Here is a 14,695-nt window from a genome sequence, read left to right as displayed (position 1 = left end):
GACCAACTCGATATCTGTCATTAGATGATGCCAGATTTAGCCTGATATATTGTCTTCGGGCTCGCTCTTGTAGCTCCGGTGACTGCTACTGCTGCCCTCTCCTGAAGACCACATTGTGTTTCAAGACGTTGGAAGCGTGCGAGTCTAAGTGCCCTAGTTGCGATACCAAGTGTCCACCTGAATCTACAATGGAATTATATGCATGAAAGCATCATCACAGGCTAAAGGAATCTCTACTCCTAATGGAGCAGTTGGTAGTCTCGCTTCCAGGTTTTTTTTCGTCCCACCACTTTCGTCCGTTTTTTTCGTAGGTTAACCGTCGTAGATTTTTTTCGATGCTGGTTTCTTATTCACCGGTTTATTTACCCCTCAGCTCTTTCCTTGCAAATCAGTACTTTCCAAACGTGCACGCAATCATGGATCTAAATTTACTAACTTATCCAAATCAACTGATACCTTCCATTATTGCAAATTTCTTTAGGAAACAAATAATAGATTTTAAGGAAACAAATAAAAGATTTTAAAGATGCATCATACTTTACTAACAATCACTAAAAGTCAAATCTAAATTAATTAACCTTACCTTAAATCACTCAATCACTTTAATTAGAAAACATTTTCTTTCCTAACTGCAGTTGGTAGTCTTGCTTCCAGGTTTTTTTTGTCCCACCACTTTCGTCCGATTTTTTTCGTAGGTTAACCGTCGTAGATTTTTTTCGATGCTGGTTTCTTATTCACCTGTTTATTTACCCCTCAGCTCTTTCCTTGCAAATTAGCACTTTCCAAACATGCACGCAATCACGGATCTAAATTTACTAACTTATCCAAATCAACCGATACCTTCCATTATTGCAAATTTCTTAAGGAAACAAATAATAGATTTTAAGGAAACAAATAAAAGATTTTAAATACGCATCATACTTTACTAACAATCACTAAAAATCAAATCTAAATTAATTAACCTTACCTTAAATCACTCAATCACTTTAATTAGAAAACATTTTCTTTCCTAACTGCACTCTGCTTAGTGTGGACATAACAATCCGAAGTAATTAGAGTCACATGATTGAATCCATTTATTTAGAGCGACATGATTGAATTCATTTATTAACAATAATCCTCACCAAAAATGCGTTTAGCAATTTTAGAGGGCGGACCAAAACTCTGCCATCCGCTCGCCCGCGTTTGTTTAGGTACAGGAAAAAATTGCATAATATATGGAAACAACACGACCAGGGCGGCGGCGCAATCTTCGGGGATAGGGGATCGGAGGAGAAGGATTGGCCTGGCAGCATGATCGGGGTGCTTCCCCGCGGCCGCGGCCGTCCTCGCGATGCCACCTACCCGAAATCAACGCTGCTCCCTGCCGTCAACCGAGGCGGCGCCGCCTTCCCTCCTACCCACGGTCCGCCGCCGCGTGCAGCTACGGCGGGAGGAGTAGCGACGGGGCCGAGGTCCTTCATGCATTCCGGGATGGAGGCCATGATATCGTCCAGGTCGTTGCTGCCTCCTACACTCAGGGTGTGTCGCCGAGATCGAGGCGAGCATGAGGAGCTGTGGCCACCACCATGGTCACCCCATCACAGGGGATGGAGCACGCCGTCGGCCTACAGCTTGTGGAGATCACTGTTCCTCTTCAGGTCGCGTGGTGACCGGATCTTGCCGATGTGTCCCTCCCCGACGACCTCCTCTTCGCCCGGTTGGCCGACATGGATCTCGCCACTGCTGCCCTTAACTTCTCTGCCTCGAGCTCGACGGTCAGCCACCATGGATCCCCCAGCTGGAGGGTCACGTGAACCAGCCGTCCTCCCATGCTGCAGCGGCAAGAAGGTGACATGGCTCTCCGTACACGAAGAGTGGAGTTTAGTCAAGTACTTATATACTTGGCCTCTACTGCTGATCCATGTACATGGAGAAGAACAGACAACCGCTCATTCATGCTTCGTTCCACTCCTTTGCGCTACATTACTGGAGGTGACATTTTCCTATCTCTCTATGTTGTAACAAGCCTGCTGCCTGCATAGTTAATGAATTTTTTATTTAAATTTATCGCTGCTTAGTGCTTTGTTCCAATTGTTCACCCAAGATTCTTATATATAATCTGAGTGTATGTAGGCATACTTAGCTTTGCTATTCCATTTTTTCTGGCGCATAGAAATAAGAGTATTGTCCAGGTTAGGTATTCAATTGAGTATGGTATTTGGATTGCTATCAGAATATCTTTTCTATGCATGTGATTTCTCGCATCTGGTTATAATATTTGTGAAGACGTGCATTGCACGTGCACTTGGAAGCGGGCCCGTGGCCCGCGCTGGACGGCGCCGACGCTGACCCGAGCCACCTCGTCCGCGTATTCTTGGAGCTGTGGCTGGTCGATTTACATGAAATTAATTCCCCCAGTTCTGGTAACAAATATAATACACATAATCCATATTGTTATGCACTAGCGTGTATGTGTGAAATAGATTGATTATGGTCCCGTACCCAATAAGATGGATATGTGTGTGTGTTAGAGAGAGAGGGAGAGGGGGATAGAGAGTGAGGAAGAGGGAGGGAGAGTGTGTGTCTGTGTGTGTGAGGATTTGATGGTAAAAAAGATCGCCAATGTCGTAATATTGAACTCTTAAAGTTAATGTGGCCCCGTTGCAACGCACGGGTGTTCTTCTAGTAGTAATAATAATTCTATTTTCTATTCTTAATTATCATGTTATCATACCTTTTCTCTTGGACTCTCTCACCTGATATGTAAAGATCTCTACAATTTTCCTACCATATCCTATTTCCTCACTTTTGCCACTGCTGTGATATCCTGAAGCCTGTGTCATGTTTCAAGACGTTGGATGAGTGCAAGTCTAAATACCCTAGCTGCCATCCCAACTACCTGCTTGAATCGTCCATAGAATTGTACCATGACAGAATGTATCAGTCAATGGGTGGTTTTTGTCCCTAGAAAGATAGTTAAATGTCCGTGCGTTGCTACAGGCAGCATCAATCAAATCATCACAATTTAGCAATGTCATCAATCAATCATTAACTACTTGATATCACCGTTGAATGCTTGTGCACTGTGCCAGAATTATATTCCTGTGATGTCCAAATGTATAAAGTTAGAATAAAATCGAGCATAACCAAATCAGAATTGGAGATAACTATAACCAAATATTTCCCCAACAATAGCCCAAAAGAGAGAGCTCACAACTTGGAAATTAAAGAACTCATCTGGATGATTTTGAAATTAGTTCCTCAACACATGCATGATTTCAGCTTTCAATCCTAAACAACACCACGAGAATAATTGTACTCGTCGCTTATAATCTAAAAGCTGGACACCAAATCCAACCTATCCAAAGAGTACTGTTCTCATGTAGAGATGCGTTGGAGGCGGAGCTATGTGCGTGTATGGAAGGGTTCTCTTTCGCAATTCAACACAGCGACCTTCCCGTCGCCATGGGGTTGGACTCTCTCGAGGCTGTGACAATGCTTGAGTGTAGGAATGTTGATCGCTCAGTTTACGCTTTCCTGGTGAATGAAATTAAGCTTTTGTTGGGTCTTAGCCGGCCGGCTAAATTTTAGCCGGCGGGTGATTTTCCTCGACTTTTTCTGCCGGAGAGAGACCTGTGAGGAGAGAGACCTGTGTAAATTTTAGCCGGCCGGGTGATTTCCCTCTACTTTTTCTGCCGGTCTCTGACGGGATAGAAAAAACCTGGTTGGAAGAGGGTAGTACGAACGAGGGGAGGAGGCGACGAAGCTAACCAACGAACGAAATACAAGACTTAGCATCCCCAGCGCAGACTCCTTCTTTAAGAGTAGAGATTGAAGAAGCACATAATGCAAAAGTGCTCGCATGCTCCGATTTCAAGTCCGAATGGCTTGAGAGGCAACACATTCCACCTAAGCCTGAACTTATACAACTTGGAACATGTCTCACCCATTTTTGTGCGTCCATGCTTATTTTTTTAGAAAAACAGGGAGCCTTCCCCGGCTCCATTTAAAAATGAAACCCCAGACTTACATAGTTTTTTTTAGGGAACCCAGACTTACATAGTTCAGTTCTCAGGTTTGTCTCGCTTGACTCTCTAGCTCCAAGAGGGGAGGGGAAGCCAGATATCAAATCTAAAGCTAATTAGTTGAAACAAAATATTTATTGGGTATATGAAACAAATTTGAAACTAGACTAGACGCAGACTAAAATCGCCTGATCTTTATAATCTTATGTTTCTAAATTATTTTACTGGAGTTACTCAAATTAATCCCAAAGGTTTTGAAATTAATTTTAGCATGAGAGGAGGAAACAAATTCCATAATAACCTATGTAGGTTTTCTGCCTTTGGAATTATTTTTATTTGATTATCCATGTTCAATTTGCTTTATTACTTGCCAAGTTTCAGTTGTGACCACTTGCTCTTTCTTTTGACTTAAATCGACTTCTGCATTTATTTACTGTCTGAGATAGATTTCTGCAAAAAAAATTAGGAACCTGCATTTTTGTTTAATTGGAAAAGCAATTCCTGCCTGGCTAGGCCGAATTCTCTGGCCCAATATCTATCTTCCCCAAGTCCACAGAGCAACTCCTCCGGCCATTGCACTCACGTACGTCGCTGTAGCAACGCCTTCCTTCTTCTTCTGTACAGAAATGGCAGCCTCGCGTGATTGCCGCCCTCCTTGATTGCCTCGGGTTGCCAATTTCAACCCTAGTGCTACTGCTATCTCCTCCGTCCCAGGCTCCCACTTCCCATTCCCCTCACCGAACCCTCAACTCCACCGATCCACCATGCCGCCGCCGCCGCCGCCGCCGGTACTATCGCTGCCGGACGAGCTCATCGAGGAGGTCTTCTTCCGCCTCCCGCCGGACGAGCCCGAGCACCACGTGCGCGCCTCCCTCGCCTGCAAGCTCTGGCTCGGCCTCCTCACCGGACCTACCTTCCGTCGTCGCTACCGCGACTTCCATGGAGCTCCCCCCATGATGGGCTTCCTTTATTCCTGGCCACAATTCTCCCGCCAACGGTCTAAAGACCACCTTGTCCCACAGTTCTTCCCCACCACAAAATTCAGCGCGCGCATGCCGGACGACCCCTGGCCGGACTGGGGGGAGTCCGAGTTGGTTGTGTTGGACTGCCACCATGGTCGCGTTCTCCTTGGGGATTATGATAAACCCATGGCTCCGCTCATCGTTTGGGACCCCATGACAGGCTGCCGGACCAAGCTGGAAGCGCCCAAAGGATGCAATATGGCCTTGACCGCAGAGCCCGGTGGAGCCGCCGTGCTCTGTGCCGTGGCCGGATGTGACCACCGCGCGTGCCATCAGGGCCCCTTCCGGGTTGTCTTCTTCGGCATGAGCACGGATGGTGACGATAATTGTATTATACACGTACGGGTGTCCTCGCCGGAGACGGGTGAGTGGAGCGAGCCGTGCCCTGGTCTTGATCTTGGCATTGATTCATACATGGTGCGAGTGCCCCCTGTCCTCATCCAAGACGCACTTTACTTTATGCATAATATTCCTGATCTCAGAATAGGAATTCTCAAATACGACGTGGGCTCTAATTGCTTATCGCGGATTGATGCGCCACGGGCATGCGCTGTCAGTGACGATGCCATTATCCTCATGGCTATGAAGGATGACAGTTTGGGTTTTGCACAAGTGGATAGCTTAACCCTCTATCTGTGGTCAAGCCAGATGGGTTTTGATGGACTTGCTTCATGGACAAAGCGTAGAGTCATCAATCTCAACAACCTTCTCCCCATCCAAAATCCTGATAAAAGCCTTAGACTGATTGGATCTGTGGAGGGCAGGGATATTGTTTTCGTGACCACAGACCTTGGCATCTATGAGCTTAATCTTAAGTCGCTACTGTGGAAGAAGCTATGGAGGAGAAAAAAATTCTTTAGATTGATTCCGTACATGAGTTTCCACAATCCACAAGGTATATCTATATGTCCTTTCTTTTGTGATTTGAGACAACTTTTAAGTAATAATATATTCAGTTTTGCTAATCATACAAACACAATAATTGAATGGTTAATTAGACTGAAATTGACATTTGATGTTTCGTTTTATGATATCATATCTGCTTGAGCAAACTTTTACTTCTACGTACAATCAATTGTTATACCTTATTGACATTTTTATATAGTATCTTGTCTTCTCCTTTTAGAGTCACACTGACAAATTTAAGTTTGCAGAAAGTGTGATCCCTTGTGATGTGCCTCATTGATGCGTAGGGTTGAATATGACTTAGGGCAGGAGGCTACAGTCATCAACAGGAAAGATGACCAGTTGGAGGCGACATGGTCTTGTGATGAAGATGCAATATCTGGCAGTTGGTTTGGTGCAATTAAAGGTGCTTGTTTTCTCATAGTCTTGGTAGCTTTTGTCAGTAAGCTTCAAAAATTCCCCGTGCTAGTGGCATGTGTTTGTGAGTGAATGGATTGTCTTTGTACCGAACATCTAATTTCTTGCAGCACCAGCTTTTTTTTTTGAAAAGGAGGATTACCCCCAGCCTCTTGCTGCACGAGTTATGTGCACATTTTAGAAAACACTACAGTTTACCCTCCCTAGCTATCCAACATGCCTAAATTCATCTCTCACAAGAGGTAAAACTCATGAGCAGATGATGAGGGCATGTCCAGATCGAGCTGTGGTTTCTTCTCTGAAGGGACCATGTGACGATACTTTCTGCATGTTGGCTTGCTGGTGTGTCTTAATTAATAATTAGTGATACATGTCAAATTCTGTTGTTACTGCAGTTTTGAATTGCATATGTTTTCTGCAACTTTAGAATTTGCGTCAGGCCCAGCTATTCATTTTATCACTTTGTTCTTTTCTAAGAATATGGAACCTATTGAGATGTTTATATGCTGGCTGGGTGCTCACAGTATTACTGTTTGAGAGGCTCATAGCGCTGCAATAACTCTAAGCAGAGCATGGCCAAGCTGGCATGTAACTAGATTTTTTACCTCCAAGTTCCTACCGTAGAGGTACCCCAATCTGTACGTGTAGCTTGATTGTCTTAGGACGGAGTCAACGTGAGCCTTAGGGTCCAAAAATATTTCATTGGTGTCAGCTATTGGCGATTATTCAAAGTCGTAATGGTATAAATTATTGGTCAATTCCACTGATTCTTCTTTCCCGTTCCTTCACTGGCTATAGTGCCTTACCTCTTCTGTGACTTGTCCTGAGATAAGAAGTATCAAAAGTGCCTGGGGTTGGGTAAGAGTTTTGTGACATTGACAGTGTTTTGCCTGAACTTCTATATACAACTTGGACCAGTTCTTACTCATCTTTTTGCATCCATCCCTGCTTATTCAGATGATCTTTGTCTGTCAGATACACAACTCTTTTTACTAAGCATGCCACCGATAAAATTTATTGGATCTATGAAACAACTTGAAACTATATAGACTTAGACTAAAATCACTTGATCTTTACATGGCCAATAGCTTCTTTTCTTTACCGTTGCATATGGTTCGATTTATTTACATGGTCAAGCAAGCACCAAATACATTGAGAAAGGATCTTGTATGAATTTCCTCAAAAGCATTCTGCATAGCAGGGTAATCTTTTTCGACAAAGGGTGCTTTTGTTATCTCAAAATGTAGCATGAAGCAGACACATAGCATTATGAGTAACACTCGGCCTCTGCATAACTAGAATGCACAGTCAAACGTCAAAATTCTGATAATAAGAAAGGAAAAACTGACAGATCTGTAACAGTAGAGTCCCATAGATCAACACTATGCCTATTTTAAAAGGGGTGGTCGACCGACCCGGAGATTATGCTGCCACCCATGTTGGTTAAAAACCTCCATAGCCACCTGCTCCAACCGCGTACACACCGCCTTGAACAACGGTTGTTACTCCGCTTGTTGTAGCGTTGACCACGTATGAAGCGAGTGCGCACAACGGAAAATAAGAAGCATTTTTGTCGCTAAACCAAATCATTTCTACATAGCCAAAGCGTCCATGTAAGGCATACGCTCCCACCCTTATTTGCGTTTTGAACCTATTTAGAATATTGTCCAACCAATAACACAAATATTGGCAATACTTGTAGGCAGCTACAAATTTGACGCTATTTGGATGAATGACCACGTAGAACGTGCAAATTTGCATTCGAAAAAGAGGTGTTTGATTGTCTCGTCATAAATACAAAAACAACACTTCTTACTGCTGGAATTTAGTCTATATTGGGGCAGCCCAATAACATTCAGAAATCCTAATAAATCCTAGAGGTCCACTTAGCCCATTTGTGCAAGGCAAGGGATACTACTAAAGTTTAGTCCCATATTGCTAGTTTAGAGGGAGTTGGACCTCTTTATAAGGGAGGCTCCTTCCCCACTTGTATGAGCATGAGAACAAGAGGGACATCCACGCGCGCTCCTCCACCGCCTCGCCTCGCCAAGCCACGCCACGCCACGCCTCGCCACGACGCGCCGCGGGTTGCGGGAATGAGCCGTGTAGTGGATAATGAATACGAACGGCGCACCTCTTCGCGTGCGGCCTGTTCACTTCGTCTCCCTCCGTTGCTTCACCTCCCGGCGCAGCCTGTTCGCGTCCTTCTGTTGTGCCTATATAAGAGAGGTCGCTCCTCTCCCGAGAGATATATCAGAAGGTTCTTTTCCTCTCGCCACACAGTTCCAAACTCTGCGCTACTGCTGTCTTCCTCATCCCGACGTGCACCGCGCGTCGGGACATTAGGCCTCCGAGACCGCACCTTTTGAGTCCTGTACGGGAGAAGGGCGATAAGGTTTTTGGGGAGCGCTCAGCGTGACTACTAGCTGCTTCATCACGGACGATCCAGTCGCCGACGACTACTTCCCCGACGACGACTTCTTCCCCGACGTCCACGACCTCCTCAACGACATGGCAGGCGAGGACACCAACCCCAAGTCCAGCGCTTCTGCTGCTGCTGTGCCGTACGTGTTCTTCTCCTTTTTGTTAAAAGTCCTGCTACAGTTCTTGGCTCTAGTTTCTGCCCTACGTATGTTAGGTTCTATGTCGTATAAGCAACTTCATCTAGTGTTTGTTCTACATGTGTTTAGCTCAAGTTCATATATGTAGACGATGTTTACCTTCTCTCTGTCAGATTGCATGACTTGCTTTATATTTGCTGTTTTAGTCATGCTTTATCTAGTATTTCTATTAATAAAATCATTCGGTAAATTGCTCATATTTCCAACAATCCAAAAACCTTATTATAGGCAATTTACCCCAAGTGGTTTTGCTGCGTCCATGAGACCTCCTATGTTTTAGGGTATCCACTATAAGAGGTGGCGCGTGAGAGCAGTCTTATGGTTTCAAACCATGAGTTGCTATGACGCCACTCTTGGCAAACCTGAAGGAGAGCAAGATGCCCAACAGGCACAAGCTTTTCAGAAAATGGATACCTTGTTTAAGGCTGCTCTCTTGAGTGTTCTTGGTGAGAATATTGTTGATGCTTATGCGTCAATTGATAATGGAAAAGATATGTGGGACGCACTCGAGGCCAAGTTTGGGGTCTCGGATGCCGGCACTGAGCTGTACATCATGGAGCAATTCTATGATTACAGGATGACTGAAGAGCGCTCCGTGGTTGAGCAGGCTCATGAGATACAGTCAATTGCTAGAGAACTTGAGCACTTCAATTGCATGCTACCGGACAAGTTGGTTGCCGGGGGTATCATCACTAAGCTTCCTCCTTCATGGAGGAACTTTGCTACCTTACTTATGTTGGGGAACGTAGTAATTTCAAAAAAATTCCTACGTACACGCAAGATCATGGTGATGGCATAGCAACGAGAGGGGAGAGTATTGTCCACGTACCCTCGTAGACCGTAAGCGGAAGCGTTAGCACAACGCGGTTGATGTAGTCGTACGTCTTCACGATCCGACCGATCCAAGCACCGAACGTACGGCACCTCCGAGTTCAGCACACGTTCAGCTCGATGACGATCCCCGGGCTCCGATCCAGCAAAGCTTCGGGGATGAGTTCCGTCAGCACGACGGCGTGGTGACGAGGATGATGTTCTACCGGCGCAGGGCTTCGCCTAAACTCCGCGACGATATGACCGAGGTGGAATATGGTGGAGGGGGGCACCGCACACGGCTAAGGAACGATCCGTAGATCAACTTGTGTGTCATGGGGTGCCCCCCTGCCCCCGTATATAAAGGAGGGAGGGAGGAGGCAGGCCGGCCCTTGTGGGCGCGCCTCCTCCTCCTGGTAGGAGTAGGACTCCCCCTTTCCTACTCCTACTAGGAGGGGAAAGGAAGGGGAGAAGGGGGGAAGGAAAGAGGGGGGCGCCCCCCCCCTTCCTAGTCCAATTCGGACCAGAGGGAGAGGGGGCGCGCGGCCCACCTTGCCCGTCCCTCTCTCTTCCCACCAAGGCCCATATGGCCCATTAACTCTCCGGGGGGGTTCCGGTAACCCTCCGGCACTCCGGTTTTCTCCGAAATCACCCGGAACACTTCCGGTGTCCGAATATAGTCGACCAATATATCAATCTTTATGTCTCGACCATTTCGAGACTCCTCGTCATGTCCGTGATCACATTCGGGACTCCGAACAAACTTCGGTACATCAAAACTTATAAACTCATAATAAAACTGTCATCGTAACGTTAAGCGTGCGGACCCTATGGGTTCGAGAACTATGTAGACATGACCTAGAACTATTCTCGGTCAATAACCAATAGCGGAACCTGGATGCCCATATTGGTTCCTACATATTCTACGAAGATCTTTATCGGTCAAACCGCATAACAACATACGTTGTTCCCTTTGTCATCGGTATGTTACTTGCCCGAGATTTGATCGTCGGTATCCAATACCTAGTTCAATCTCGTTACCGGCAAGTCTCTTTACTCATTCAGTAATGCATCATTCCGTAACCAACTCATTTGGTCACATTGCTTGCAAGGCTTATAAAGATGTGCATTACCGAGAGGGCCCAGAGATACCTCTCCGACAATCGGAGTGACAAAACCTAATCTCGAAATACGCCAACTCAACATGTACCTTCTGAGACACCTGTAGTACTCCTTTATAATCACCCAGTTACATTGTGATGTTTGGTAGTACCCAAAGTGTTCCTCCAGTAAACGGAAGTTGCATATTTCTCATAGTTATAGGAACATGTATAAGTCATGAAGAAAGCAATAGCAATATACTAAACGATCAAGTGCTAGGCTAACGGAATGGGTCATGTCAATCACATCAATCTTCTAATGATGTGATCCCATTAATCAAATGACAACACATGTCTATGGTTAGGAAACATAACCATCTTTGATTAATGAGCTAGTCAAGTAGAGACATACTAGTGACTATATGTTTGTCTATGTATTCACACATGTATCATGTTTCCGGTTAATACAATTCTAGCATGAATAATAAACATTTATCATGATATGAGGAAATAAATAATAACTTTATTATTGCCTCTAGGGCATATTTCCTTCAGTCTCCCACTTGCACTAGAGTCAATAATCTAGATTACATAGTAATGATTCTAACACCATGGAGTCTTGGTGCTGATCATGTTTTGCTCGTGAGAGTGGCTTAGTCAACGGGTCTGAAACATTCAGATTCGTATGTATCTTGCAAATCTCTATGTCTCCCACTTGGACTTGGTCCCGAATGGAATTGAAGCGTCTCTTGATGTGCTTGGTCCTCTTGTGAAATCTGGATTCTTTTGCCAAGGCAATTGCACCAGTATTGTCACAGAAGATTTTCATTGGTCCCGATGCACTAGGTATGACACCTAGATCGGAAATGAACTCCTTCATCCAGACTCCTTTATTTGCTGCTTCCGAAGCAGCTATGTACTCCGCTTCACATGTAGATCCTGCCACGATGCTTTGTTTAGAACTGCACCAACTTGCAGCTCCACCGTTTAATAAAAACACGTATCCGGTTTGTGATTTAGAATCGTCTGGATCAGTGTCAAAGCTTGCATCGACGTAACCATTTACGACTAGCTCTTTGTCACCTCCATATACGAGAAACATATCCTTAGTCCTTTTCAGATATTTCAGGATGTTCTTGACCGCTGTCCAGTGATTCATTCCTGGATTACTTTGGTACCTTCCTGCCAAGCTTATTGCTAAGCATACGTCAGGTCTGGTACACAGCATTGCATACATGATAGAGCCTATGGCTGAAGCATAGGGAACATCTTTTATTTTCTCTCTATCTTCTATTGTGGTCGGGCATTGAGTTTGACTCAACTTCACACCTTGTAGTACGGGCAAGAACCCTTTCTTTGCCTGATCCATTTTGAACTTTTTCAAAATTTTATCAAGGTATGTGCTTTGTGAAAGTCCTATTAAGCGTCTTGATCTATCTCTATAGATCTTGATGCCCAATATATAAGCAGCTTCATCGAGGTCTTTCATTGAAAAACTTTTATTCAAGTATCCCTTTATGCTATCAAGAAATTCTATATCATTTCCAATTAATAATATGTCATCTACATATAATATCAGAAATGCTACAGAGCTCCCACTCACTTTCTTGTAAATACAGTCTTCTCCAAAAGTCTGTATAAAACCATATGCTTTGATCACACTATCAAAGCGTTTATTCCAACTCCGAGATGCTTGCACCAGTCCATAAATGGAACGTTGGAGCTTGCACACTTTGTTAGTACCTTTTGGATCTACAAAACCTTCTGGCTGCATCATATACAACTCTTCTTCCAGAAATCCATTCAAGAATGCAGTTTTGACATCCATTTGCCAAATTTCATAATTATGAAATGCAGCAATAGCTAACATGATTCGGACAGACTTAAGCATCACTACGGGTGAGAAAGTCTCATCGTAGTCAACCCCTTGAACTTGTCGAAAACCTTTCGCAACAAGTCGAGCTTTATAGACAGTTATATTACCATCAGCGTCAGTCTTCTTCTTAAAGATCAATTTATTCTCAATGGCTTGCCGATCATCGGGCAAGTCAACCAAAGTCCATACTTTGTTTTCATACATGGATCCCATCTCAGATTTCATGGCCTCTAGACATTTTGTGGAATCTGGGCTCATCATCGCTTCCTCATAGTTTGTAGGTTCATCATGGTCAAGCGACATGACTTCCAGAATTGGATTACCGTACCACTCTGGCGCGGATCTTACTCTGGTAGACCTACGAGGTTCAGTAGAAACTTGATCTGAAGTTTCATGATCAATATCATTAGCTTCCTCACTAATTGGTGTAGTTGTCACAGGAACCGGTTCTTGTGATGAACTACTTTTCAATAAGGGAGTAGATATAGTTATCTCATCAAGTTCTACTTTCCTCCCACTCACTTCTTTCGAGAGAAACTCCTTCTCTAGAAAGGATCCGATTTTAGCAACAAAAATCTTGCCCTCAGATCTGTGATAGAAGGTGTACCCAATAGTCTCTTTTGGGTATCCTATGAAGACACATTTCTCCGATTTGGGTTCGAGCTTATCTGGTTGAAGTTTCTTCACATAAGCATCGCAGCCCCAAACTTTAAGAAACGACAACTTTGGTTTCTTGCCAAACCACAGTTCATAAGGCGTCGTCTTAACGGATTTTGATGGTGCCCTATTTAACGTGAATGCGGCCGTCTATAAAGCATAACCCCAAAACGATAGCAGTAAATCAGTAAGAGACATCATAGATCGCACCATATCTAGTAAAGTACGATTACGACGTTCACACACACCATTTCGTTGTGGTGTTCTGGGTGGCGTGAGTTGCGAAACTATTCCGTATTGTTTCAAGTGTAGACCAAACTCGTAACTCAAATATTCTCCTCCACGATCAGATCGTAGAAATTTTATTTTCCTGTTACGATGATTTTCTACTTCACTCTGAAATTCTTTGAACTTTTCAAATGTTTCAGACTTGTGTTTCATCAAGTAGATATACCCATATCTGCTCAAATCATCTGTGAAGGTGGGAAAATAACGATACCCGCCGTGAGCCTCAACATTCATTGGATCACAAACATCAGTATGTATGATTTCCAACAAATCAGTTGCACGCTCCATAGTTCTGGAGAACGGCGTTTTAGTCATCTTGCCCATGAGGCACGGTTCGCAAGTACCAAGTGATCCATAATCAAGTGATTCCAAAAGCCCATCAGTATGGAGTTTCTTCATGCGCTTTATACCGATATGACCTAAACGGCAGTGCCACAAATAAGTTGCACTATCATTATTAACTCTGCATCTTTTGGTTTCAACAGTATGAATATGTGTATCACTACTATCGAGATTTAATAAAAATAGACCACTCTTCAAGGGTGCATGACCATAAAAGATATTACTCATATAAATAGAACCACCATTATTCTCTGATTTAAATGAATAACCGTCTCGCATCAAACAAGATCCAGATATAATGTTCATGCTTAACGCTGGCACCAAATAACAATTATTTAGGTCTAAAACTAATCCCGATGGTAGATGTAGAGGTAGCGTGCCGACCGCGATCACATCGACTTTGGAACCATTTCCCACGCGCATCGTCACCTCGTCCTTAGCCAATCTTCGCTTAATCCGTAGTCCCTGTTTCGAGTTGCAAATATTAGCAACAGAACCAGTATCAAATACCCAGGTGCTACTGCGAGCATTAGTAAGGTACACATCAATAACATGTATATCACATATACCTTTGTTCACTTTGCCATCCTTCTTATCCGCCAAATACTTGGGGCAGTTCCGCTTCCAGTGTCCAGTCTGCTTGCAGTAG

This window comes from Triticum aestivum, chromosome 5B (genome assembly GCF_018294505.1).
Source record: "Triticum aestivum cultivar Chinese Spring chromosome 5B, IWGSC CS RefSeq v2.1, whole genome shotgun sequence".
NCBI lineage: Eukaryota > Viridiplantae > Streptophyta > Magnoliopsida > Poales > Poaceae > Triticum > Triticum aestivum.
Note: the sequence above shows the minus strand (reverse complement) of the source record.